Source organism: Macadamia integrifolia, chromosome 12 (assembly GCF_013358625.1).
Source record: "Macadamia integrifolia cultivar HAES 741 chromosome 12, SCU_Mint_v3, whole genome shotgun sequence".
NCBI classification, from domain to species: Eukaryota; Viridiplantae; Streptophyta; class Magnoliopsida; order Proteales; family Proteaceae; genus Macadamia; species Macadamia integrifolia.
In genome coordinates this window covers 28,764,169-28,789,815 of record NC_056568.1, presented here as the reverse complement: position 1 = coordinate 28,789,815, position 25,647 = coordinate 28,764,169, and the positions used below count along the sequence as shown (strand labels likewise).

General features: G+C 39.6%; 1 non-coding gene across 1 annotated transcript; it reads left to right on the top strand.

Moving 5' to 3' along the window:
- The first annotated feature begins 8,961 nt into the window (after nucleotides 1-8,961).
- LOC122058523 lies at nucleotides 8,962-9,068 on the top strand. Its single transcript, XR_006133819.1, has one exon. It is a non-coding gene; the product is annotated as a small nucleolar RNA R71 (small nucleolar RNA).
- Nucleotides 9,069-25,647: the final 16,579 nt, after the last annotated feature.

Genomic DNA, 25,647 nt, shown 5'->3' with positions numbered 1-25,647 from the left:
ACCACCACCTTTGCCAAACATGCCCACTAACCAGTCTAACCCCATTGGCATCTCCTCTAGTGCTTTGCCCTTCTCACAAACTCTTGTGATGGATTGTCCTTCCAGTTTCAATACTGTTATAGGAGAAAGGGTTTTCTATTATATCTATGTTTTTATTATATAGTAGCTTTTTTAGTATAGTTTTTCTATCCTAGTGGGCAATGGTTCAACAATGAGACGGTCCAGATGTAACCCCCTCTCCCCCTTATTCCTGTCACCATGGCTATAGGAAAATTCGGTCTATTCATCACTATTCAGTGATGTATTCGTCATTAGTCATAAGTTATGTATGTCTTTCCTCGCACTTCTCCTACAATCATATTAAGCTTACTCATTGCGCTTTTGGCTCCTTCAAATTAAATCAAATATTCCCTCCATACTAGAGTATTCAAAGGCTTTCATTACACAAGTTCATACCACCTCAAACGATTTTGTCGCAAGTTATCATATATTGAAATTACACCTAAAATAGCTTTAATTTGTTTATTCCTTATTCTTTATTTCCTAGTTTTACCATTTATTAATCTCAACATTCTCATTTCCTAAACTTAACCTATGTTTACCCAAACTCTCATATGAAATACTTATTTTTTGTCTTCCCACTAAAACACATCTTCACCTCTCATTCTTCTTTTTCCTTTAGTAATTTTAAAAACCCAAATTACTTTTCAATGGCACATTTCCTTGTGAATTCACAACATTATTAGCCATGACCAATACCTAACCAATAGAGATTGGCTGATTTCATTTTGTTGAAAAATAGTAATATTTTGATCATGAATCAATCCCATATGACTCGATATGACCAGTATACATCAATATCAGTATTGGTATCGTCAACCATCCATCAATACCAGTACCAATTATTGTGAACTAAATCCTTGATGTCCAACTCCATTGACTTGGCATAAGAGATGCCAATACATCATTGGACTGCGGATTACAATGGCACTGACTGCTACATCTCCAAAGCTGAATTCATTTGTCATGTGGATATTGGAAATTTCTTCGATTTAGAAGATAAAAAAATCACAATACGAACAGTAGGAGGAACGACTGAACTAAGGAAGTGTCCAATCTATAATCAATCATGGTTTCCATGATACATATAATAATAATAATAATAATAATAAAGGAAAAAAAAAAAAAATGCTGAAATAAAAAAAAAAAAATTAAAATGCTAATAAGAAGCTGGAAACTGATTGAGACGGGGGTAGTGACGATTCCATTTCCATAGCAGATTTATTAGTAATGCATTTATGAGCTTCCCTACTTGAGATTTAAAATGTAAGCAATAAAAAGCTACGGGTCGAACACAGGGAGACAGCCATGAACCTTGGGGGAGAGGGATAGCAATAATGTAACAACTGAAAATAAAAATCCTAAAAAAATCCTAAATTCGTCATCTAAGAATTTAAAGATGCAAGCCACACAATTAAAAATCCTAAATTAAATAAAAACTAAGAAGAAACAACCCACGCAATTAAAAAATAATAATAATAAAGGAAAAAAAATGCTGAAATAAAAATAAAGTAAAAGAAAGGGGATAAAGCTAGAGAGAGACTCACAAGTAGGTTTCTCTACTTAGCCCGAGGGATGCATCATAATATGAGCTTCCCTACTTGACCAGAGAGTCACTCTTACAAGGGTTACTCTACTTGGCTTTAGGGAAAGGGAGACAATTAAAATAAAAGCAATAAATTGATGGTTCTATGGCTAGGAGGGGCAAAGCCAACACATACACTAGCCATGAACCTTGGGGGAGAGGGATAACAATAATATAACGACTGAAAATAAAAATCCTAAATTAAGAAAGAAAGGGTAGTCAGAAGAGGGAATGGAGAGAAGAGAGAAGGATAAATTTTGAGAAATTTCCTAAAAAAAATTGTTCCACGACTCGTGATCTTGTCACCTAGATCTAAGCCTAGAACTATAACTTAAAAAATTACAACTCAATTGCATAAATCATAAACATAAAAAGAACTGAATAAAAATAAAAGAGTGCTTGCATAAAAAAAACTATTACAAAAGTGATTAAAGCAAAAATAGAGAAGAACTAGAAACTAAAGAGAGAGCAAGAGAAAGAGAGAGCAACTAAAAAAAAACTAGAAGAAGAATGAATTGTGTCTCCTCCTCTTACATGAGTTGTATTTATAGGGAATGGAGAGGTAGGGTAACAATTTTCTCTTTCCTAAAAGAGAGAAACCCACAATTGATTGTGAGATCTTTTGAGTCCAAAAGTGCTAAGATGGAGGAGAGAGAAGAGAGAAATAAATTTTGAGAAATTTCCTATAATTTTTTACTTATTTTCTTTCCTTTTTTTTTCTAATTTATTTTTCTTCTTTTTTTTTCTCTCTCTTCTTGCTTCCACGATTTTCCTTTCCTTGTTTTTATTTTTTTCTTCTTTGCAAACCCTTCCACCATTTTGCTTGCTTCTAATTTGATGTGAAAATCTCCTCCATGCCCTTAGTGCTTTAAGTGAGTGAAAAGCAGGAAATCTTCAACAAATTCTCTAAAAAAAAACAACCATGGAAAGAAATAGGACCTCTTTACGTGAAAGGGAATTTGTACACCATAGCTCACCAACTAGCTAGGTAGTTGTTGTTACCAAAAACAAATCTTTAATCACTTAAAGATGTGGTCCATCGATCCTTGTTGGCATTTGGAGTATTCCTTGTACCTCTGGGACAATTGCAAATGGGCTGGTTCTGCATCTCAGTTCAGTTCTGATCCATTATTCTTTTTCTGACCCGAAAAGAATAATCATTTGTACGGGTGACCAAACGAATGTGTACTTTTAATTGAACACGTCCATCTTGCTCAGAATTTCGTCCTCTTCGCAACCATGAAAAGAAAAAGACCTCTTTACGTGTAAAATTGAAGATATAGCTCCCGATAGTCCTTAAGGCCTTGAAAATATAAAACCTGCAAAAAGAGAGTAAAACCCAAGGTAGCTCCATTCTAAATATGTAAAATGCATGTTTTACTACCCTAGATTTCACACATAAATGTGCTCATCAGAATAAACCCCACACTTAGACTTTGCTAGTCCTCGAGCAAAACAAAAAGAAAAAGAATAAAGAAAAAAAAACCTAACTCACTTTCGTAGGAATCACGGTTGCACTTAGCATGTGCAACAAGCCTTTAAACCCCTAGGTCACCCCTAGTGGACGAGTTGTGTCTCGTGGGTGTTTGCAGTGAATATACACCCAAAATTCAGAATAAACAAATCCCAACTTTGGCTAAAGGTAAGGCTCATACCGATCCGGAGCAAAGATAATTTCTCTTACAAGGGACCCCCACACTTGAACTTTTATTACCCTTTATCAATTCCAGGCACTAGCATATTTCTTAATTTGGAACTCACCTCGTCTCTTCCAAAACATCCTTATCTTAAGGCAAAACCACTTGTGAAGAAATAGGGAACCAATGACTAAGGCGTTGGAGTGTTTTTGACCAAACATGTTACCAAGCAATAATGACATTTGCACATTTTTTTCTTTTTTTTTTCACTTAATAAACTCTTATTCTTCTCCACTACTTTTGGCCTGAATGACATGGTGGAGCAAACACCAGACACCCAAGTTACTATGTAGCTTCGCTTTTTGCATATGGTCCCACAAAACATATCTATTTTCAACAGTTTCCTCCCAAGGAATCATCAAGACACATGCTTCTTTCTTCTCAATGGTTTTATAGTTCAAAATGGGAATCAACTCTTATTTTCTTTATACACATCACATTTCATTTAAAATTGTGCATTTGTCAACCCATGCCAAATTAAAAAGAAAAACAAACAAAACAAAGTGAAAGAACAAACAAAACTTACATATGGTCCATCACCATAAAACAGGGGTCTCTTATTTTTCAAAAGAAAGTCCCATCTCAAGACACATGCTTGTTTCTTTCTTCTCAACAGGGTTTCTATACGTTCAAAATGGGTACCTTCGTCAAAACTTTTATTTTCATACCATAATAACCGAATGGTGGGAAACTGATCATTAACCAAAAGCAAAGTAGGACTTCATCCTTAGCAAGCTCAAAATAAAAAGAAAAACAAACAAAACAAAGTGAAAAAAAAAACAAAAACTGGTTTCCCTCCCCCACACTTAAGTCATGCAATCGTCCTCAATGCATGGAAAGAATTAAAAGCAAAGACAATGCAATGGGCCATACCTGATCAAAATTAGTCAAAGTGTAAAGATATCATGGAAAGCTTTGGTCTTTTTCTTGTAAATCCTAGAACTTTCATAGGCACCATTCCTTCGAAATTACCCCTGTTCCTGGATTCAAAATCTCCACAGCCCCATGGGGATATACATTATGAACAATAAATGGGCCATCCCATCGGGATCTAAGCTTCTTAATGGCCCAAAAGATGCAATCGAGAGTTGTACAATAAGACCTTATCACCAATTGCAAAAGATTTACGCAGAATGTGTTTATCATGGAAAGCTTTGGTCTTGAATGCAGTCCGATGGGCCCACAAGGCATCAATGAGCCTAAGGGACCTCCAAAGGTTGGAGCCTAGGGAATCCCCATAATAGTTAAGTGGCCCAAAAGGCCTTATGCTCCAACTCAATGGTAAGTGACAAGCTTTCCCATACTTTTTCATTAGGGCCTCCAAGGTCATTCAAAAATGAGTACCGGTGGGCCCACAAGGTATGGCCTAAGGGACCACCACTTTGTTGGGATTAACAGTTTTACAAGATTTGTTCTATCCATTTAGAAACATAATCACGGCCAAAGTTTGGGGGTGATAAGGGGTAGATAACTTATGGGTGATCCCATACATCAAAGATCTCAAAAGTATGTACCAAAATAGGGTCCCCATATCAAATTATTGATACGGCCACCAAAGCGGGAGAAAATGTTCTCTTTATTGATACGGACCACCACTCTGTGGTCATTAGTTTTACAAGGTATGGCCTCTATCCATTTAGAAACATAATCAACGGCCAAAAGACTGGCAGGCAGGGCAAGCCTTGCAAAAATCAAAAGCATCTCTAAAAAGAGTGGGCCAATAAAATCCGCATTGCCTTTGCGGCAGTCTTCTTAGGTCCAAAGTGTCCACCACAAATAGGGTTGAGGGGCATCATGTTCCTTTTATTGATACGGCCAAAAGAGAGAAGGGCAAGCCTTGCAAAAATCAAAAGCATCTCTAAAAAGTGTGGGAATAAAATCCCGGAAACCTTTGCGGCAGTCTTCTTAGGTCCAAAGTGTTAACTTGGGAATGACAAAAAGAGAGAATAGAAGTTGCTCATGATCAGGAACACATGTCGGATAATCTGATCCGGACATTGCAAATAATTGTTCATCCCAGAAAAAGTAAAACCCACCTAATGAGACCTATACTTATCTTGAGTGGACCAGTGATCCGGAGTCACACCTGAAACTAAGAAGTTGACAATGTCAGTAAAACCATGGTTCACTAGACATTGCAAAAGTAATTGTTCATCTGGAAAGTTCTCGTTGACTGGAGAATCAACAGTCAAGGAATTGGGAAGCCGGGATAAATGACAGTGGGTAACTAGGTATTAATCCTTTCTTATCCCTAATTTCTAATGCAAACTCTTGCAAAAGTAAAACCCACCTAATGAGACGGGCTTTGGCATCCTTCTTCTGAACTAGGTATCTGAGGGCAGAATGATCAGTATACACCACCACATGTGAGCCAACTAAGTAAGACCGAAACTTTTCTAATGCAAACAAACAGTAAAAATTCTTTGGTCAGTGGTTGAACAATGGGTGCATCTTTTAAGGTCTGACTTAGCATAGTAATGACAGTGGGTAACTTATTAAATCCTTTGATAAAATGCTCCTAGAAAATCGAAGCATCACACATCAGTTCAAAAGTTCAGTCCAAACAGGTGGTAAATTATCAATTAAATCCACTTTGGCTCTACTCCTTCTTAAGCCTGCATGAAGGATTCTAGGCCTCTTTAAAACTAAAAGATGATTTTGACAAGTAATGAGGTGAGAGGTCGGGCTAACTGACTAAAGTTCTTAGATATGCACCTTTTCAAAACTAGGGAAAGATGATGAACATCTTAATAGAATTCCCAGGAATTGAAAATTCATCCATAAATCCACTTTGGCTCTATCTACCTTAATTCCCATCCTTGGAATTAGTCATGGCCTAAAACAATACCAGATTTAACCATAAAATGAATTTTCGACCATTCAAAAAAATGCTTAGATATGCAATTTTCAAAATAGGGAAAGTGATGAAGCACATTCAGAATAGGAATTCCCATGAATTGAAAAGTCATCCATCAAACTTCTAAAGCAATTGGGATTTGGTTATAGCCGGAATATCCATCAAGAAAGCAATAGTATTCATCTCGTTGGAACGTAGCAGGGGCATTGCAAAGCCCAAAGGGCATACGCCTGTAAGCAATGCACACACTGGGCTTACCCAGTGGTCTTATGTTGGTCCTCTAAAGCAATTGGGATTTGGTTATAGCCGGAATATCCATCAAGAAAGCAATAGGATTCATGTCCAGCTAACCTCTCTAACATCTGGTCAATGAATGGCAATGGGAAGTGGTCCTTCCAGGTTCCGGTTAGCTCTTCTTTGGGGGATGGTTTGGAATCGGGTAGGGATCAACTCATTATTGGCATTAGGAACTACAGTCACACCAGACTTCTTAGGCACTACATGAACTGGGCTTACCCTTGATATCAGCCATAGGAAATTATTACAGATCTGGTCAAGCCACTTTAAGTAACTCTTTCTTAATGGCTTCCTTATTATCACTTTAAGCTCTTCTTTGGGGTTCTGGATGGTTTGGGAATCCTCCTAAGATCTATATGGGCTCAACAATGGAAGGGTTTATTGAAAGGGTCCTAAGGGCTCCACAAGTGTGTGAAGACTTTAAGTAACTCCTCTTCAGTCAAATTTGAAGAAATTTTCACTATCATCATCCAACTCATCCATACACTCTTGGAAAGCATATTCCAACTCCTAAATCATAGCTTACTCAACTATGGAAGTTTGGGAATGGAATTGGAAAGGGGTCCTAAGGGCTCCACAAGTGTGTGAAGACTCAACAGTTTCAGAAAAGATAATCTTAGGAAATCATCGGCAATTCTCCATGCATTACTTGGAATTCTGAATCTAAATCAATATCAAAGTTGGTAACTAAATCATCAGAAAAATCCACCTTTAAAAATCCTCAACCATCCCTTTAGGATCTCATCCTTGGTTGAGAAGGGCTTAGTATCTAACACAATGTTAAACTCAACCATCCCTTTAGGAATCTTAACAGACCTATCTGCCAATTGAAGAGTAGTTCCAGTGGCCAATTCTTCCTAGTTGCTTGTACACATGGTAAGGGCAGATTATACACATGTCAAAGGTAAAAGATTCACACTTGCGCCAAGGTCAAGTAAGGCATGCTCAATATAGGTGTTGCCTATCTGCCAAGAACGGTAGGCCTGGATTTATACTGCTAATCCTAGTTGCTTGTACACAGGTAAGGTAAAAGATTCACACTTGCATAGGCGGGGTCTGGGAATGGCATCCAAATAGGTGTTGCCTATGACATCAAGATATGGCATCCAAAAGAGGGATGTTTACTTCTACCTTTTTCTAAAATTTTGTCCATGGAAGCAATCTTACCAAGAATCATTTTTGGTTTCCTCAACCAAATCATCTTTGGAGAAAAATCTTTAGGTTCATCAGACGAACCTGGGATAGAGGCACAAAAGAGGCACATTTGTGTCAACTGAAGAGAGTTAAAATTAATAGATGGGGAAGATTTCTTTTTGTTTACCAAGCGATTAGGAACGCTCTGTAGGTACTCTCTACCACTCCTAAGGGCATAAACAACATTACATTGGTTAGAGGGCCCTTGTTGAGAAGAATCATTTTTGGTTTCCTCAACTGAAATCATCTTTAGTTTCAGAAAAATCTTTAGGTTCATCTGAGGAACCTGGAACAAGAGGCACATTTGTGTCCTCAACTGAAGAAGAGTTAACAGGTTGATGATGCCTAGGAAGATTTTGGCTCTGTGAGGAAGTTCCCTTCTCCCTCCTAAGGGCATAAACAACAACTTGGGTAGAGGGCCATATTGTTTTCCTTGTCACTATATTCTACTTGCCTTAGTTGGTCCTTGTGAACTAACAGGTTGATGATGCCTAGGGTTAGGCTCTGGTTGACTGGGTAAACCCTTCTCCCTCTCACGCATAATTGAGACAACTTGGTAAGTTCTCTCGTAAGATTTTGATTGTTGGAGGCCTTTGGGGTCCAAGTTGACCTTTTATATTTCTCCATGATTGTAAACCCAGCTTGGTTGCCCTGATTCCAAGAGAAATTTGGGGCCCTAGGAAAACTCGCCTGAGGTCCTACTTGGTTGCCCTGAAAGAGAAATTTGGGTGATTTCTCCATCCTGGATTGTAGGTGTTACTATATGGAGGCCTTTGGGGTCCAGGGGATTGGCACCTTGATTAACCAAATTGGATGGCTCTCTAGGGCCTCAATCCAATAGAAATCCTTTGATTAGGCTCCATCCACAAAATATTTTACTCCTATGGTTATTCTGGTATAAGGCATTAACACTATCATTAGAAGTGCCCCCAGTTCATTCTTCTTGATTCCAGGGGACTGGCACCAAGCACAAAATATCCTTAACCAAATTGACTGATGATGGCTCTCTTGGAACAATAGCCTCAATCCTCTTGGGTTGATTCCCACTCACGGGTTCCTTGGACTATCCCTCCACAAAATATCCTTTTCCTCCTAGTTCTTTCACTCTCTTGGGTAGATCCCACTCACTAGGCTTTTGCCTAAACTGAAGGATATCACTTCTAAGCTTTTGCCTTCTCTGTAAAGGATGTGAATCCCTCAGGGCACATAGACTCTATCATTTAGTTGGGTAAAATACTTCTTAAATTATTTGACATAAATGCCATAGGTCTAGGCCATGGTGAGGGCATTCTTGGAGTAGATCCTTGAATCTCTCCATAAGCTTGGAAAATGACTCACTAGGCTTTTGCCTAAACTGAAGGATATCACTTCTAAGCTTGGTCTTTCAATGCAAAAATCTTAACACACAACTGTTGAATTCCCATGGAAGTGGGGCAACATAGTGATGTATTATTGAGTCTTTCAAGCAAAATTATTGCCCTGGGCTTAGAACTATGCAGGAAGCTGTTGGTCTCCCATATTAGAACCATACCTCTTCAAATTCCCTTAGAAATAGGTATGCATCCTCAGAGATTTAGGTGAAGGGTTTTGCTGTTGGTAGTGATGTATTGGATTTGTTCAAAATTATTGCCCTGGGCTTGTGGTAGAACTATGCAGGAAGGTTGGGCTGTTCTAGCAGGGTAGAACCTATCTTTCTAAGATTCTTAGTAAGGGTTTTGCTGTTGGATCTCTTCTTTCTAAGGGTTTTAAAGAGAGCAAACGTATAGGGTCACTACTTGTTGGATCTCTTCTTTCTAACCGATTCTTAGTATTACGTACCCACTTAACACTCATGCAACAGAAAACTACCCACAACTAAAGTAAAGCAAGCACAAAAGAATGGATAGCAAAATTTTATTTTTTTTTTATGATTTTTTTTTTGATTTTTTTGATTTTTTTGTTTTTTGTTTTTTTTGGAGCTTACCGGCAGGGATCCGGGGTTGCTCAGGTCAATTCCTGAGGTACTGCTACAGGGCGAAACCTGTCTTTATCATACTGTGAGGCATGGCGACCTCCACTGATACAACTATTATTGCAAGTTGTTCTTCTCAGGAATTCAATAAAAAAAATAAAATAAAATAAAATAAAACAAAGCACTCCGATTTACCAAAAGAAAGTGAAAAATAACATGGAACTGTCTCCCCGGCAACGGCGCCAAAAACTTGTTTGAGATTTAAAATGTAACCGCAAGCGTACGGATCAGTGTAGCTACGGGTCGAACACAGGGAGAGCAGCCACTTTATTTTTTATTTCTTTTAATAATGCGAAAGTGAACTGATTAATGGTTGTGATCTAATTCTAATTACTCATAAAAGTTGTGTCCTAACCATTCGTCATCTAAGAATTTAAAGACGCAAGCCACGCAATTAAAATTAAATAAATAAATAACTGAAAATAAACAACCCACGCAATTAAAAAAAATAAATAAATAAATAAAGGAAAAAAAAATAAAAGCTGAAATAAAAATAAAGTAAAAGAAAGGGGATAAAGCTAGAGAGAGACTCACAAGTAGGTTTCTCTACTTAGCCCGAGGGATGCATCATAATATGAGCTTCCCTACTTGACCAGAGAGTCACTCTTACAAGGGTTACTCTACTTGGCTTTAGGGAAAGGGAGACAATTAAAATAAAAACAATAAATTGATGGTTCTATGGCTAGGAGGGGCAAAGCCAACACATACACTAGCCATGAACCTTGGGGGAGAGGGATAGCAATAATGTAACAACTGAAAATAAAAATCCTAAATTAAGAAAGAAAGGGTAGTCAGAAGAGGGAATGAGAGGGGGGAGAGAAGACTACTGAAGGAGCCTACTTACTTGAATCAATGCTTGAACTTGAAAAAAAAATTGCTCCACGGCTCGTGATCTTGTCACCTAGATCTAAGCCTAGAACTATAACTTAAAAAATTACAACTCAATTGCATAAATCATAAACATAAAAAAAACTGAATAAAAATAAAGAGTACTTGCATTAATTGAAATAAAAAAAAACTATTACAAAAGTGATTAAAGCAAAAATAGAGAAGAACTAAAACCAAAGAGTGAGAGAGGGAGAGAGAGAGCAACTAAAAAAAAACTAGAAGAAGAATGAATTGTGTCTCCTCCTCTTACATGAGTTGTATTTATAGGGAATGGAGAGGTAGGGTAACAATTTTCTCTTTCCTAAAAGAGAGAAACCCACAATTGATTGTGAGATATTTTGAGTCCAAAAGTGCTAAGATGGAGGAGAGAGAAGAGAGAAATAAATTTTGAGAAATTTCCTAAAATTTTTTGCTTATTTTCTTTCCTTTTTTTTTCTAATTTATTTTTCTTCTTTTTTTCTCTCTCCTAGGGACGATTTTTTTTTTCTTCCTTTGTGTGATTTGGACAATCTTTGGTGATGATGTGGAGGAGAGAGAAGATTTGGACAATTTTTGGTTCTCCCCTTTTTTTCTCTTTCCTTTTTTTTCTTCTCTTCTTGCTTCCACGATTTTGCTTGCTTCTAACTTGATGTGGAAATCCCCTCCATGCCCTTAGTGCTTTAAGTGAGTGAAAAGCAGGAAATCTTCAACAAAATCTTCTAAAAAAAACAACCATAAGATTCGAACTTGAGACCTCTTGGTGAGCAAGGGAATTTTGTACACCATAGCTCACCAACTAAGCTAGGTAGTTGTTGTTACCAAAAACAAATCTTTAATCACTTAAAGATGTGGTCCATCGATCCTTGTTGGCATTTGGAGTATTCCTTGTACCTCTGGGACAATTGCAAACGGGCTGGTTCTGCATCTTGGTTCAGTTCTGATCCATTATTCTTTTTCTGACCCAAAAAAGTATAATCATTTGTACGGGTGACCAAACGAATGTGTACTTTTAATTGAACACGTCCATCTTGCTCAGAATTTCGTCCTCTTCGCAACCATGGAAAGAAATAGGACCTCTTTACGTGTAAAATTGAAGATATAGCTCCCGATAGTCCTTAAGGCCTTGAAAATATAAAACCTGCAAAAAGAGAGTAAAACCCAAGGTAGCTCCATTCTAAATATGTGAAATGCATGTTTTACTACCCTAGATTTCACACATAAATGTGCTCATCACTCAGCCATGAAACCCAACTGATTGAAAAAATTGGAAGGGAAAGACATCGAATCCACCATAGGTTCTACTATACACACCCCATCAGGAGAGTGCTCATGGAGAAAAAATTACAGCGCTCTAGAGGCTGTTGCCTTCTTAACACCTCGGATATTCTAATAGAAAATCCGCATGATTACATGTTTTTTCCTTCCGACCTATCAGACTTCGAGGTCTGACCACCACCTTTGTTGCTTCTTACCCTTCTCTCCCCCACTTCTTTCCCTTTCTCTACCAAGGCAGCTTCTTTGTCAACAACGTCTAGCCCCATACGAGCAACTCCATTCTGCTCAATGGGAATTGCAGAGGGGCCAAATGCACCTTATTGGATGAGGTACGATAACCCCTTCCTGCCAGTCCTCCACGGTTACCCCCTAGGATCGCCCCAATTCTCTTAGCACGGTTGACAACCCTCACTGCACCTTGAGAAGAAGGTGCTACAACACGATTTTCCTGTTACACTGCCAGACCAGGTGTGGGACCAACCTGGTTCAATTCCCCTTCCTTCAAATTTTTGGACTGGTCTGATTCTGAACCAGCCTCAGAGCTAGAGTCAAAGCCGGATTGGTCCACCTCAACGCCAGAGGAAACTTCTTCATACTTAGAATCGAAGGATACTATATTTGTTTCTTCCGTAACCTGCACCCCCTCACCAAGAGAAGCTTCCTTAATTGATTCCTCCCCCACATGATCTAATCCCAAGTTACTCGAAGTGTGCAGAATGGACTGAGGATTTGTGTCAATTAAATCAATTAAAATCTCTCCTTCCTCCACATTTGGTAACTGAGAAATGTCATTTATAGGAGTTGATACAACTGTCTCCCCTCTTTCAGCACTAGGAGAGATATGACAGGCAATATTCAAATTCAAATTAGAATTTGAAATATTGTGATCATCTCTTTCCAAAAAAAGCATGGCTCACTAGGTGAGTTGACTCTATCTACTCCATACACTGCTCCTGGGATCCTAGTCTTGTCCAAAGTGTTTTGACGTTCATCATAGGTCTTCTTCTCTCGGCAATCGTTAAGTTGGTGCCCCCTTTTCTTGCAGAAACCACATATCCCCAATGAGTCCTCATAGATCAATTGTTGCTTGAAAACAAATAAGTTCGTAGTCCCAGGTTGCTAGCGTTCCACTTGAATTTCTTCAGGCCTTGGGGCCACCACCTCCATCTCCATCAAAACCAGAGCAAAATTTCCGTATATTACATTCCTGATGCATTGGTCAAGCTCAACTGGACACACATATCATGCATAAATGAAATTAAATAGTTTTATTAATAAATCGGGGTTGATGGACATACATATCCAACATGGCCTTCTTCCCTGTCAATGGCAATGCCAAAGGTGGCGAAAAACGTGCAACCATTTTTTGCTGTACTTGGAGGTTTTGTTAGACTCCTTCCTATATAACATTTTATTTTCATTTTGGAATCTCTTTTTTATTTTCTATTTGTAATATAAATGATCTTCTAGCAGAAAAAAAAAATCCAGATTTTCAATTATCTATTTACATCCTTGATTTGTGTAGCCCAGATCATCCTGCCTCCAACAAATGTGATTCTCTATCAACAAACTCTTTTAATTGTCAAATTCTAGAACTGGTCAAATATTCAAGAACGCTAAGCCTTTTGCTTGCTCTCTCTGCTAATGGCCATACCGAAGGTGGAGTCTGCAAGTTGGTTTAGGGGTTTCGGCCTTGTCTTTCTGTTTCCTTGCTTTTTTTGTATTTCTCTTCTTTTTATTAAAAATATTCTTTTAGCAAAAAAAAAGAATGTTCAAGATCATTCTTTTTTTTTGTTAAAAGATGATATTATTAAAATAAAAGGGGAAAATACACCAACATAAAAGAAAGGGAAACAGCCGAGACCACTAGAGAAACTTACTCTCTCCACCTTCGGCATGGCCATCAGCAAAGAAAGCAAGAAACACCCTAGCAGAATCTAAATCTATGCCTGTCCATTGCATCATTTTCAATCTCCATCATAATATGGCTGGGGAATGTCACAGATGTCTCTGTGATTCCTGATTTTGAAGCCTTCCTTGCCAAATAATCTGCAACCACATTTGCCTCGCGAAAACAATGAGAAATTTTCCATGAAATAGAATTCAAATAGGGGAGAATCGCTCTCCATCGTTGGAGCACAAACCATGGAACTTGGTTCTTCCGCACAGCAGACACTACACCAGCCGAATCTGACTCAACCCACACTTCACTCGCCCCATATCTCTTTGCCATGATCAGACCTTCCAAAACCGCTTCAAACTCATCCTCAAAGATTTTTTTAATGCCTAAATAAATACTGAAAGAGTTACAAATCTGACCCTCTTTGTTACGAGCAATGCCACTAGCACCTACCATTCCTGGATTTCCCAGAGAACTCCCGTCTACATTGATTTTAAACCAATTTGAATGGGGTTTACACCAATGAACTTCTAGAGGCGGAACATACTTAGGGGCCTCTACATGTAACCCCAATTTCCTGCAGCATAAAAGATCGCCGATACTCTTCACTTCACCCTTCGAACTACCCAAGCAAAGACCAATCTCATGGCAAATTAATTCAAAAATATGCACATCAGATCGAGCCTTGTCCTCATGGCTTCGTCTATTTCTCTCCCACCAAATATTAGTGGCAATGATTGAGAAGCTCAGCAGCCATGGGTTTTTTAAGTTTAAGATTCTTGCCTTGGACTTCCACCATGTTATCAATCCTTCTATAGATTGATGCATCGGCCAATAAATCCCAAAACAAGCACAGAACCTTTCCCATATGCCAGTTGAGTATGGACAGTGAATAAATACATGGTCAATGCCGTCTTCATCTTGGTTGCAAAGGAAGCATCTCGATGCCATCATGATACCTTTCGCTTTGATTAGCTCGTCCGTTGGGAGTTTCCTATGAGCAAGCTGCCATCCTAAGGTAGAATACCGTGGAGGAAGACCTTTCCTCCAAATCAAAGAGAACCAAGGGACTTTTGGTGATTTTTCTCTAATTTCATCCCATGCAGAAGCCATAAAAAATTCCCCATAGGAGATAATTCCTAGGCGCAGAAGTCCTCCATCTGATCAGGGCAAATAACTATCTCCTTGATAGTGGTAAAAATATTATTTAGAAGTGCAGACTGTACTATAGGGAAATTCCATTGACCATCCTGGATAAAATCACACACTTTGGCATTAGTATTAGGGGGGGAAAGGCCCATAGTCTGTATCTCCTCCATCAGAGATTTAGGTCCCCACCATTTATCCTTCCAGAAGTTTTTCAAATTACCATTGCCAATAACCCACCTCTCGTGCTCTGACACAAAATCCCATGACTTCCGAATCCCTACGGCAATTGATGAAGGCCTGCTTCCCTTGGAAAATTTACCATCCTTTTTAACAAATCTTGCACGAAGGAATGAACTAGCATTCGATTTCCCATGTTTAATTCTCCAAACCATTTTACACAACATAGCTTTATTTGAATCTCTTAGCTTCCTGATCCCTAATCCCCCTTCTTCTTTGGGCTTGCACAGAGTATTCCACTTCACTGTAATTGCTCTCATACTTTCCACCTCCCCTGTCCATATAAAGTTTCACATCCACCTCTCCATGCTCAAGATCATTCATTGTTTAATTTTTCATTATTATTTGGTTATATATTAGGATGAGATAGATTATGTTTTTGGATTATTTGAATTCAGATCCACTGCAAAATATACAAATTACTAACACTAATTAAGTATTCTCCATTATATTAGTTATGGGAAGTGATTCTTTGTCCGGGAGAATGAGTTAAGCCAACGCTCCCTGTGTCCATCTCTCTCCTGCCCAAAACAAGGGGCAAATGTGTCATTTTTTAGGAAAAGACAGAGATAGACACTTGGGACAACTAGCGTAGACCCCAAACATAGTTCTTTTTCTCATTATTTTTTGTAAAGGTAACTTTAATTACCAACGATATAAAAAAAAAAACCATAGCTAAATGTCCACTTTACTTGTTAAAATCATACTTTCTCCTACATCCTTGTGTCTTTTTTTTTAATCTATAAAATGACCTTTAATTAGTGGTGATAATACCTAAATCACAGCTAAATGTCACCCTTTATTTTTTTTGGGTAATGTCACCCTTACTACTATTTTTATTAAAGTAATATGTTATTTTACTTTTTAAGGATTCATACATGCTCATGTATGAATACAGTCAATGCTTCAGCTTTAGGGATACTATTACTCGATATTCGTTGCGTCGTATCAATCTGATATATTTCGTTAGCACTTATTTGAAATTGGCTCAAGTATTGACCTTATATCAGCCTCCCCTAAAAAAAAAATTGCAATAAGTTTGTAAATATATAATTTAAAAAAAAAGTTCTAGAAAAAATTTATACATTATAAAAATGAAATTTGGAAATAAAATATAGATTTTTGTTTTAAATGTTACATAAATTTATATATATATATATATATATGTATGTGTGGATTTTATGGAAGAGAAATTTGAACACCCCAGCTGTTGTCTCTGAGTCTGAGCAGCACATTTCGATTATTATTAAGTGGGAATCGAAATGGTTTCAGATTTCTTTCATTCATGCCAGCAGCTTTAGAGTAGGAAGAAGGGATCTGTGGTTGAAGCTAGTGGCTGATCTCCCCCAGCCTCTTCTCCCTTGGGCTATAATTGGGGATTTTAATGCGACTTTGTTCTCCCATGAAAAAAGGGGGCCAGGGAATTTTAGTATGGGTTCAGCTGCTGAGTTTGGTGCTCTGGTGGATGCTTGTGGGATGGCCCAAGTGCCATCATCGGGGAGGAAATTCACCTGGTCTAACAATAGACGTCGTGGTAATGTTTCGGCGGTTCTGGACAGAGGTTTTTGTAATGAAGAATGGATTGACTTTTTCCAGGATTGTGGCCAATGGGTCCTCCCTAGAATTGCTTCGGATCATTCTCCATTATTGTTCACCTCAATTTTATCTCAACGGCCCGTTAATTGCCCCTTTAGGTTCCATAAGTTCTGGATGGAACATGGAGATTTTGAGCAGGTAGTTGCCACATCATGGGAAGAGTGGGTCTCAGGGAATCCGATATTTGTTCTCATGCTGAAACTCAAAAGGCTGAAGGGTGTGCTCCGTAATTGGGGGAGAGAGGCTTTCCCGAATTTCAATAAAGCCCTTGAGGAAGCCAAGGATAAGCTAGCGCAGGTGCAACAGACTATTGAAATAAATGGCATGGATGATCATTTGTTTGGGTTAGAAGCGGATGCGAAGACCTCTCTAATAAAAGCAATGGAAAACCATGAAAAACTTTGGGCCGAAAAAGCCAAAGTTAGATGGATGAAGCAAGGGGATCGCAACTCTAGGTTCTTCCATTTTTTTGTTAAAATGCGAAGACTCAGAAACTCTATAAGAAGCCTCAAAACTCCTGATGGGACCTTGGTGGAAGGTAACGACCAGATAGGGAATTATACAGTTCAGTCATACGAGCAATTCTACAAAGCTGTGCCTTTAGTGGAGCATGTGGAGCTTCTTGAATCCATACCTATGGTTCTTCATCAAGGTGATCACTATGTGCTTGATGCCTTACCAGGGAATGAAGAAATCAAAAGAGCTGTTTGGGACCTGGACCCAGATAGCTCTCCTGGTCCGGACGGATTTTCTGGAGCTTTCTTTAGAAGATGCTGGAATATTGTCGAGTTAGAGGTGTGTAATGCAGTTAAGTATTTCTTTAGTACTAGTCAATTGCCCAATGGTGTGAACAACAATTTTTTGGTACTTATTCCTAAGGAGGAGGGAGCATCTTCTATCGATAAATTCCGGCCACTGTGTATGGGGAATTTTTATTGTAAAATTCTTTCCAAAATAATGGCAATGAGGCTTGCTAATTTGCTCCCTAGGTTGATATCTGAAGAGCAGGGGGCATTTCAAAAAGGAAAGTTAATCCATGACAACATCAGTGTGGCCTCAGAACTGGCCAATATGATGTTTGCTTCTATGAGAGGGGGAGGTCTGGGATTAAAAATTGACATCAAGAAAGCATATGATACTCTTTCGTGGTCCTTTATGTTTCAGGTGCTGCGTCGCTTTGGATTCACAGAGAAGTGGATAACATGGCTGAACCAAATTTTGATATCCTCTAAGATATCGATTTTGATTAATGGAGGTCCACAGGGATATTTTGGTGTGGAGAGAGGGCTGAGGCAAGGGGACCCAATATCTCCCATGCTTTTTATTATTGCGGAGGAAGTGCTATCGCGAGGTTTAAAGCATCTGATCGAGAATAATCAATTGAAGCCAATTCGTGGGCCTCGCGGTGTCAAAACTCCTGCCCATATTCTATTTGCAGATGATATATTCATCTTCTCCAATGCTTCTATGAGGTATGTGAGGACTCTTAAAGAATTTCTTCTAAAGTACCAAGAGTTTTCTGGGCAGGGCATCAGCTTAGAAAAAAGTAAACTTTTTTTGGGAAAAATATCACATTCCAGGAAGCATCGAATATCTGAAACTTTAGGCATTCCCATGTGTACCTTCCCTACAAGGTATCTAGGTGTGGAAATCTTCAAGGGAAGGATTAAAAAAGATACTTTGTTGCCGATTATGGACAAGGTTAAGGGGAGATTGGCGGGTTGGAAAGGGAAATTGTTGTCAATGGCAGGTAGGGTGGAATTGGTTAAATCGGTGCTTTCGGGGATGCCGACTCATAGTTTCTCTGTTTATTGGTGGCCTGCATCTCTTGTGGCGATGATGGAGAAATGGATGCGGAATTTTATTTGGACAGGTGATGTAGATACGGTTAAGGCTGTCACAGTGAAGTGGGACTCTATGTGTAAGCCCAAGGATGAGGGAGGGCTGGGTCTTAGGAGACTGCGAGATTCCAATAAAGCAATGCTGTGCAAATTGATTTGGAGGATCAAAACGGAGAAGACAGCAGCGTTAACTTTTCTCAAAGCTCGATTCCTAAAGAAGGATGGAAGATCCTTCAAAAATTGCAACACCTCCACTATATTTGTAGGTCTCAGGAAAATGTGGTCCTTTATGGATGACAAGGAGCGCTGGATCATAGGGAACGGTCAGCTTGTAAATTTCTGGAAGGATAAATGGTGGGGTCCAAAATCCATTATGGAACTTCTTTCACTGGATAGTGACCATACTCTCTCTACGTCAGCAAAGGTGGGGGAGTTTATCATAAATGGGGAATGGAGTCTACCTGAGGTAGTATCTCCTATGCTTAATGAAATTTTTGGACAGATTAAAAAGATTGACATTCCGAGTTTGCAGATGGAGGATTTCAGGGTGTGGTCGCTAGTTCCTTCAGGGTATTTCTCCTCAAGGTCGGCTTGGGAGGCTGTTAGAGTGAAATCCTTGAAGGTGAACTGGTCTTCTTTGATTTGGCAGAAGAATCTTCCTCCAAGACACTCCATTTTTGGATGGAGAGTGGTGCATGGTAGAATCCCAACGGACGACCTGGTTTGCCAAAAAGGTGTTTATCTCCCATCCAGATGCAACCTGTGTGGAAAGGCTGAAGAAAGTATGGTTCATATTTTTTTACACTGCTCATTCTCCATATCAATATGGAAGAGTTTTTTAGATTTTTTTGGAGTGGCGTGGGTAAATCAACCAAGCATTCAATCATTGTTCAAGTGGTGGAAGAGGAAATCTCAAGTGATTCAGCTAAAGAAGCCATGGAAGTTAGGTTTGCTCATCACTATCAACCATATTTGGTGGGAAAGAAATAAAAGAAGGCAGGAAAATAAAGAAAGGGCAGTGCAGTATGTCTTTCAAAGTATAAGGCAAGAGGTTCAGCTTTGTTGTGACGGATCAAGTGAAGAAGTTCGTTCGATTTCAGACTTGATGACCTGCAGGAAGATAGGTTTAAGTATTAGAAACCCAACTTCCCCTTCACCTCTTGAGGTTCACTGGTGTAAGCCTCCCAGGGCGTGGATGAAGATCAATGTGGATGGAAGTTCGCTTGGTAACCCAGGTAATGCAGGTGCTGGTGGTGTCTTACGGGATGATAAAGGCAAGGTAATTGACTCTTTTAGCATTTTTCTGGGAGTCAAACAAATATATGAAGCTGAATTTGAGGCAGTTTTGGAGGGTATTCTGCTAGCTAGACACTATCATGCTAGAGGTCTTTGGATTGAGTCAGATTCAGCGTCCGTGGTCTCAGCAGTTCAGAGAAGGGAGATTCCATGGTTTGCCCTGCAGAAATGGAGATCTGCCATTCCCTTTTTGGAGTTGGTGCAATGGAAGATCACTCACTGTTTTCGTGAAGCTAATGTAGTCGCTGATTTTCTGGCTAGGAAAGCATCTAAATCTTGTACTTCAGAATTCTCAGTGGAGTTCCCGAGATATGTAGTTGATGAGTTAGCTTCAGATGAGTTGGACAGGCACCGTTTTCGATTTGGCTAAGCCCTTTGCTTGTTCCCTCTGCTGATGGCCATGCCGAAGGTGGAGGTTGCAAGTGGGTTTAGTGGGATCGGCCTGCCCTTTTGTATTTCTCTTTGTTTTGCTTTGTTCTCTTTTAATAAAATTACCTTTTAGAAAAAAAAAAATGTGTGTGTGTGTGTGTGTGTGTTTTCAAGGAAATGGTGAACATCTATAAAAATCTATAAAATGAACATTAAATTTATTTTAAAAAAAATGGGAAAAGGAACGTTGCCCATCTATGTGGCTTTGGCGTCGGTGTATAGGCCAATGAGAGGCTGTGGGAGCATCAACCATGCAGGGATAGGGTAGTGTTTTTTGTGATCATATCTCCTGCATGTTGTCCCATTGGCTTACGCACGCAGGTGCAAGAGCCGCACAGGGATAGGTGGCGTTCTTTCTCCCAAAGAAAGATTATGGGAAATTGAAGTCAAGAAGGCAGTGTAGCCTCTACACCCAGAAATTAAGAGGGTGAATTGATTGTCCCACCCTATGAAAAATAGAATTCCTGCCGCTATTGATGCTTCTGTGTTTGTGCCTACTAGTCCCTGCACTGGTGAAGTGGCCATGCTGCCTTTAAGAACCCTCTCACAAAAATTATATAATTTATAAAATAATAATGAATTAATGAAATTTAAAAAAATGAGAAAATAATAACTAAGTAATTAACTAGTGATTGATGCATATTGCAAAGGTTAGACATTGTAATGTAATAACTTGAATATGTCTTGAAAGGGCTAAGAATTAAGGAGCTTATTAATCAGAGAGGAGACTGAAGAGAAATGGTGTTTTTGAATGGCTTGGGGGATGATGGTTTAGATCTGGATCATGACCCAGGGGGAGGAAGACCGCCGGATAGGGGCAGGCAACTACGCCTTACTGATTTCTGGAAACCTAACTCAAAGGATGCATCATAAGCGGTTAGAGAAGAAACTGAGTTTCAATCCAAAGAAGATCTGGGTACTAAGGTGGATGACAACAGACATCAGAAAGATAGAGGGGATGGTGTGAAGAAAACTTTTTCTACGGTCGTGGGTAAGGCCCTACCGGACGTGGAGCAGTTGTCGGAACCAATACATGTTGGGTCGCACACCAAGATTATCATCCCTCAGGAGGCATATGAGGAGAGGCTGGAAAAATTCAAGTTTGCGTTGATAGGTCGGGCAAACTTCAGATTTGTCTCTGAATGATATTTGTAAAGCTGCAGGAGAGGGATGGAATTTGAAGGGGAGAATTTCTTTGTCTCCTATGGGGAAAGGCTTTATCTTATTCCAGTTTGAGTTGGAAGGAGATATGTCTGCCATTTGGAGAAGGAACCTAATCAAGGTTAGAGGACAATTTAATCGCTTCCAACGTTGGAAACCAGATTTTGATGTGCATGCGGTGAACAACCCAACCAAACTGGTGTGGAACAGATTTCCAGGCCTTCCCCTGGAATACTGGCATGAGAAGATCCTGTTGACAATGGCTAAGGGGGCAGGAAGACCTATGGCCCTGGACAGACGCACCAAATCGGCGGCAATAGGGAATTTTGCGCGCGTTCAGGTGGAAGTGATAATTGGGGATAAAAGGGTGGAAGAGATTCAGGTGGAAAGAAATCAACCAGGAACGGAGGAGGTTTTTTGGTTTAAACAATTGATCATATATGAAGATGGGTTAGCCAAATGTGGCTTTTGTAAAAAAATGGGGCACGCTCTGTTCCAATGCAGAGAGAAGAAGGAGATGGATGCTCAAGATACTGGGGTGGCGGCCATGGTGAATGAAGGTGGTGCAGGGTGGAGATCCAACTCAGAGGGCGGTGGTTTGGGTGAAGGATTTGTTTCCAATTTGGGTAGAAATACAACCCATATGAGGCAGCCTTCTACCATATTAAGAAATCATATTGGGGACAATAGTTCAACGCCTAAGGAAGGTGTGCAGGGGCAGGGAGATATTGTAATAATTATTCCTTTAGAGAAGTCCACCATTATGGGAATAAATCACAATCACATGGATGCAGCTAACGGTATGGAGGGAACTGGATTGGTGTCTACATTCAATGAGGAATCTGGGTCGGTGGATGGAGCGGATATGGATCACATATCCAAACTAGGAGAGGAGGTAGAGATAGATCACCGTAGATGCAACTCTCTCATCTCAAAGGAGGATGAGGCTCTTGACCGGGATGTCTATGGCAGGGAGGATCATATTGATCAAGGTCAGCATGGTGATATCGAAGATGGTAGGGACGTGAGGTTCGAGCCTCGGCTTGATAATACAAAAACTCATCAGCAGTACAAGGACGGGGTGATGATTGTGTATCATGAAGACGTGGCAAAGGTTGATGGAGCGGTGAGACTTCTCGAGAGCAATATGGAGGGGAGAAGACAACAAAAAGGAAAATCCATCGCCCTTCATGAGTAGGCTGCTCGAAAGTCTGACAGATTGGCTCTTTTAAAAAAATGACTATGAAGATTTTATTTTGGAATATCAGAGGAATGAAGAAGAAGGCTGCTAGGTTGGCCTTAGGGAATATTGTTTTGATGAATTCCCCAGAAATTATTTGCATAGCTGAACCTATGCTGGAGGTGCAGAAATTGCCAAAGAGGTTTTTCAATAATCCTGATTTTGAAGCATATTTTATTCATAATGATAGGCAGGATAAGGTTCCAAATCTGTGGGTGGTTTGGAGAAGGAGCATGCCTAAGCCGCAAGCTGTCTCTTGCTCTGATCAAATATTACTTTACGTGTGCAGTGGCAGTCGAACATCTTCATCGTGTCTTTTATTCATGCTAATTGCTTCAGGGCAGCAAGGAGAGACTTGTGGAATAATTTGGCGGCATCGAACCCGGGTCAAGGCACCCCCTGGCTGGTGACTGGAGACTTTAATGCTACGCTGCATGCTCATGAAAAAAGAGGTCGAGGATCTTTTAATCTAGGATCTGCGGCAGATTTTGGGGCGTTGGTGGATAGCTGCTCCCTTATTCAGATTTCTTCACAGGGTCACAAGTCTACTTGGACCAATAATAGAAGAAGAGGTAATGTTGTGGTAGTTCTGGATAGAAGCTTCTGCACAGATGCATGGATTTCAGAGTTTCAGGATTGCCACCAAAAGGTGCTATCTAATTGTGCGTCTGACCATTCTCCCCTGTTGGTAGTGTCAGAAGCATCGGTGAAGCCCTCCAATTGTCCTTTCAGGTTTCAGAGGTCTTGGACAGATCACGAAAATTTCCTAAAAATTGTGAAAGAATCCTGGGATGAATGGATTTCTGGATCGGCTCTCTATATCTTCAGTCATAAAATAAAAAGACTAAAAATTGTGATTAAGGAGTGGGCTAGGGAAACATTCCCCAATGTGAACTTGGAAAAGGATGAGGCGCTAAAGGGGTTGGAAGAGATTCAAAAGGAGATAGAGGAGATTGGTATGAACGATCAAAATTTTGCTCGAGAAGCTGATGCAAAAACTAGGTACTTGAAGGCGATGGAGGGATATGAAAAATTCTGGGCCGAAAAAGCTCAGATTAGATGGAGAATTCAGGGAGATAGAAGCTCAAAATTCTTTCATATGGCTGTGAAGGTGAGAAGAATGAAAAATACCATTAGAAATCTGAAAACTGATTCCGGTCAGATCATCACTGAGAAGATGCAGATGGAGGATTTTACTAAGAGCTATTATGAAAACTTTCTCAAAAAATCTACTACTGTTGACCACATGGAAATGCTGGACTGTATTCCGAAGGTTTTGGAGGACAGTGATAGATGGAGGATGGACGCGATGCCATCCAATGATGAGATCAAAAGGGCGGTTTGGGACCTTGATCTGGAAAGCTCTCCAGGTCCAAACGGTTTTCCTGGTATGTTCTATAAATTTTGCTGGGTCATAATTTCTAATGATGTTTGTAATGCTATTAGGGGCTTCTTCAATAAAGGCAGAATGCCCTATGGTCTAAATAGCAATTTTTTGGTGTTAATCCCGAAGATCGAAGGGGCAAACGCTTTAGATAAGTTTAGGCCTCTATGCATGGGCAATTTTTTCTGTAAAATTGTCTCTAAAATAATGGCTTTAAGACTTTAGAGGTGATGCCTCGGCTTATTTCGGAGGAGCAGGGAGCATTCCAGAAAGGAAAAATCATTCGCTCCAATATCACCCTTGCCTCTTAGTTATCTAATATGATGTTCTCTGCGACTAGAGGGGGTGGCATGGGGGTGAAGATAGATATTTAGAAGGCTTACGATACAATTGACTGGGATTTCATTTTCCATGTATTGAGAAAGTTTGGGTTTTCAGAGACCTGGATTCGATGGATGTACCAGATGCTGGTCTCTGCGAAGATCTCAGTAATGTTCAATGGTGGTCCGATTGGATATTTTGGTGTGGAGAGGGGTTTGAGACAAGGGGATCCTATTTCCCCTATGCTGTTCATATTAGCTGAAGAGGTCCTCTGGGTGTACCAGATGCTGGTCTCTGCGAAGATCTCAGTAATGTTCAATGGTGGTCCGATTGGATATTGGAGTGGAAAGGGGTTTGAGACAAGGGGATCCTATTTCCCCTATGCTTTTCATATTGGCTGAAGAGGTTCTCTACAGAGGCTTGAATAAACTTGTGGAAGAAAATAAATTAAAGCCTATTAAGGGTCCTCGTAGTGTGATTATGCCAGCCTATAGTTTGTTCGCTAACGATATCTTCATCTTTGCTAATGCATCTATCAGATATGTCAGACATCTGAAGAAATTTCTTAACATGTACCAGGAGTTTTCTAGCCAAGGTATCAATTTGGAGAAAAGTAAATTGTTTGTGGGCTCGATCTCTTCTTAGAGAAAGAGGGCTATTGTAGAAGAATTAGGGATTCCCCTTTGTTCATTTCCTACAAGATACCTGGGGGTGGAGATTTTTAAAGGTAGAGTTTAGAAAGATGTTGTGATGTCTATTATGGATAAAGTGAAAAGCTGTTTGGCTGGGTGGAAGGGCAAGATACTATCCCTGGCAGGAAGAGTTGAGTTAGTGAGATCGGTGATTATGAGTATGCCAGCTCATAGTTTTGCTGTGTATTGGTGGTCATCGTCACTAATTACAACTCTGGAGAGATGGATGCACAATTTTGTCTGGTCAGGAGAGATAGATGCCACAAAAAAAATTGTTGTTAATTGGGACCAATGTTGTAAGCCTAAGGAGTAAGGGGGGTTAGGATTGAGAAAATTGAGAGATGTGAATAAAGCTATGCTCTGTAAGACAGCATGGCGTATTAAGCATGAAAATTCCTTGGTCAGTAGATTCTTGAGAGCTAGATTCCTAAATAAACAGTGGTCGCCTAAGAAGGGATATAGAGCTTCTTCCATATGGCCTGGCATTAGAAAAATTTGGAACTTTATTTCTTCTAAGGAAAGATGGGTAGTTGGTGATGGTCGCTCCATAAAATTTTG